This window comes from Leptonotus elevatus, chromosome 1 (assembly GCF_054856555.1).
Source record: "Leptonotus elevatus isolate MCC_2025b chromosome 1, RoL_Lele_1.0, whole genome shotgun sequence".
Lineage (NCBI taxonomy): Eukaryota > Metazoa > Chordata > Actinopteri > Syngnathiformes > Syngnathidae > Leptonotus > Leptonotus elevatus.
Genome location: NC_141239.1, coordinates 46178773 through 46182772, shown reverse-complemented (window position 1 = coordinate 46182772; position 4000 = coordinate 46178773).

Here is a 4000-nt window from a genome sequence, read left to right as displayed (position 1 = left end):
AAATGGTCCAGGCTTTCCATCAGTACTGTTTATCCGCATTTGTCACTTCCTTTTCTTGCCCCGTGCGCTGATTCGCTAGCTAACAGCCAATCACAGTGATTAAATGACCCAACGCCGATTCAACATGTCGAATTTGCTGAAAATGCCCCCCGACGTATTCCAAATCGATCCGACTTTACGACAGTAATTTATACACTGATCGGACGGCGCATGCCGTCAGCCCAACGCTGTCCGACTCCCGACGTCGGATTGACGTATCTAGGCCTGTAATGGAGCATCAGGATTCCTGTGTGGAAAGAGGAGAACATTTCAGAACAGCAAGCCGTTAATCAGGCTTCTATGGTGGAGTCGCGACAAAGAAATCACTCGTTAATAAAAAGCACAGTACAGCCCACCAGAAGTTTTTCCAAAAGCCATAAAATGAACTGATTATACCACCACAACACCATGCTACAAAATCCAGCACATAACAAAAACAAAACAAAAATCATTGCCTCCTTCAAAGACACAATTCTAACACCATGTGAAAAATTCCTCTTGCTGTGACACATTTAAGTTCCTCTTCATCAGCGCGTGTGTGTAAGGAGGTTCTCACACACTGCAGATTACACATAAAAGGTTAATAGGGCTTTGAATCTGTTTAAATCTTAGTTGTGTGACTCTGGCCAGCTGACAGTGTAAGTCTGGCACGAGCCCCTGACCCGCTGATGGACTTAAGTTCTCAGTCCCTTAGTATGACAGACGATTGCATGAACAAACGGTGCTCAGTCTTCCATCTTCCTGTGTAAAGTCAAGTCTCATGGTAATTGGGGATTTATTTAATACGTTCCCTTGACCTTAAACAACCGATAAAAAAAAAAACCATAACGGTATGTTCTTTGCTGTGTGCCATCCTAGTGGACTTCATTTATAGAGCACTTAAAAAAACTGCAGCTCTAACAAAGTGCTGTATATAAGACCAGCATAAAGCACAACACAAAAAACGACAACAATAATATAATAAATGAAGTGCTCCCTTCCCGTTGGCATTTGGCATACAGGAGGTCCAGTGTTTTATTTTGTCTTGTTGCAGTCTGCATGCTATGTAAATTAGAATTTGTGATGGCAGCAACAGTTTTGCATTCGCTATATTGAAGACATTTTCTTGGCCGAATAAAAAGAGGGCATGGTGAACGTGGGGATTTCAAATTTTAAAAGCAGAGGAGGATAAAGCTGAAGAAGACACAGAGCTCGGGGGAGGAAGCGGGTGGGAGGAATATGATGTATGAGGGGAGTGTGAGGGTGGAGGGTGACAGAAATGGAAATAGTCTGGTGGAGAAATAAAAAGTGACTTTTCTACGAGAGGTAATGGTATATAAAAATGGCCCTTTAATGAAATTGGAGATGTAGCCTGCATCCATTTGGAGGCTTTGAGCTATAAGGAGTCATGGGATGAATTAAAATACCAAACTACAGTACATTTTCTTACCTTTCAACCAGGTATTCACAATCTTGCAACCTTCCAAAAGTATTGGAATAGTGAGAATAAGTCTGTTAATTTTGACGTAGACTAAAAATGCTTCGGTTCGACCTCACACGATGATTGTGAGTGAAGGATCATTTTGTCTTTTAGTTCTATGTATTTACATCTGTATCAAATGTACAACCTGGAAGATAACACATTTTATATGAACACGGCAATTTGTGACCGACTGAGTTTTGTTGCCCAGTTATGTCCTTTTACATTATGAATTCCAACAATAAATGTCCCCAGAATAAAGAACACTATACTAGTTAGAGGTGTAACCGGCGAAACCGTGAAAACCTGATGAAGCAGAGAGAAGATCAATATCAACCAATTATCAATCATCATCAGAAAGGAATCATAAACCAAAAACATCAATCAATCACAGCCATTAAACAAACCTTGCTAATGGCCAACTGAACCATTAAGACCATCCTGCTAAAAGGAAAAAGTAACAATGAATGGGTGGATCAATGAAAACAGCACTCGTTGATTACAGAAACATTGTGAGTGTTGTAAAGAAAAATCCTGAAACAACTGCTCCGAAGTGAAGGTATCACAATGCACTGTTTACAGAAGATTCATTAAAAAAAATATTCTCGAAGAGACAATGGCAAACCCTTCAATAGCCATAAAGAGGTCTGTTAACCCTTAAACAAAGGACACATGGCATAGTCCCACTGCCTCGCTATGTTATCCATGTAAACAAATCTTGCTCTCTGTGCTCAGCTAAGATGTTGTGCAACCCCATTTATTCTCTGTGGTTATTATAGTCCTGTGCTAATATCTACAACTGTGTCTTGTATGTAAGGCCCGTACACCAATGTTGGACTCATACAATAATTCAGCCAGGATGACTCAGTCCCTTAAAAAACAAAAACAAACATAGGATATAAATAAAATAAACTGTGACGATACCTTTCCCGTTAGCGAGAGTACTAAACAAAACAGCCACCGTAATGGCATCAAAAAGAAGTTATCTCATCGATGTGGAAAAAGCAGAAGAAAAGGAAAGCTGAAAAAGAAAAACGGTCAAAGGAGAAAGGTAAGGTACTTGTTGGTGATGTATAGTTAGAGGCGAAACTCCACTTTTATTTTATTTGTTTTGCTAGCCAGCTTGCTTGCCTCGGGCGTTTCTTTATAAATGTTCATCTTCCCTTCCCCAGTTCAACTAGTATAATATGTAAATTATTGTAAAAAATGCTTAAAAGTGACTAATTTGTAATTGGGTACAAGCTTTAAAGAGACACTGTACATCACAATTTTTAATATAAAAAATTATTAATTTTAATATTCTATATTATTGCAATCTTACTGTAATTAAAATATAGGAATATTTGCTCATGGTCTATTTGCTTGATAACCTTTTCCATTTTTCTAAACACTCAAAAGCTGTTTTATTTATTGACGTAAAGAGGACTGTCAACTCAAGAAGTTTAATTTGAACTGTAGTCTGTTTTGCTCATAAAACGGGGCTGGTATTTTTTTTTTTTATTGAATAACCAATATCGATTTTATTTTTATTTTTTAGGCTGATATCGATTCATAAACCATGAATCTATTATTTTAATATCTCCTTTTTCCCCATAAATTCATTTAAAAATAATAATTTTAAGGGCCTTTTTTGGATCTTAGGATTTTCTTGAAATTTGCTGTTCACATGAATTTAAAAGTATTTTCTTACATTTATGAAAGACCTGATTTATTGCAATTCAGAATAATTTTTATTTATATTCACAATTATCGAATTAGAATTATGAAAATATTTTCATCTCATCCTTGCTGATATCAATGTTTGTGTAACACTAAAGTGATTATAACGTGTTACTTTCATTAATAAACTAAATCATTTAATCAGTTACTGCATCTGCAAAATTTTATTTGAAATTTAATATTTGTGGAGTTTTTCCTCATGCCCTTGATAGTTCACTAATTCAATCCCAGCCATTTTCACTGAAGCAACCCCCTTCGCTCCTGGCTGTTTAACTGGATTTTGACTGATTTTGCAAGGCCCACAGAATATTGTGTTCTATTGCTATAAAAACATGGAACCTACCAAAAGAAAGATTAGTTTAGTCTTTCATCAGGAAAAAATAGTATATTTCTATCTGTTTCCATTTAGCTGAAATTAGCATTAGAATATAGCTAGGTTTCATCATCTGTTCAAATCTGTTTAAAACAGTGGGTAAAAGAGCTTTTTGCAGAATAGCCCTGGTTAATCTCTAATACTCTCCTGCCACCTGCTGGCCGTTTTTGTAATAATTACCATTGCTTCAAGCATTCTCTTCAGTTCAGAGGCTGCGTCAAAGCCTTCTGTATGTATGCTTTAGCACAATTTTTTTTTTTAAACGTATAAATAAATCTTTGGGAGCTTGGCAATATTTAAAATAGAACATATTTATATGTTTTTGGGAGCAAATGATTTAAGAAGACTTTATGTTCGATAATTAATCAATATCGAAATGAATTGAATGGAAGTGAATCGATTCGAAACAA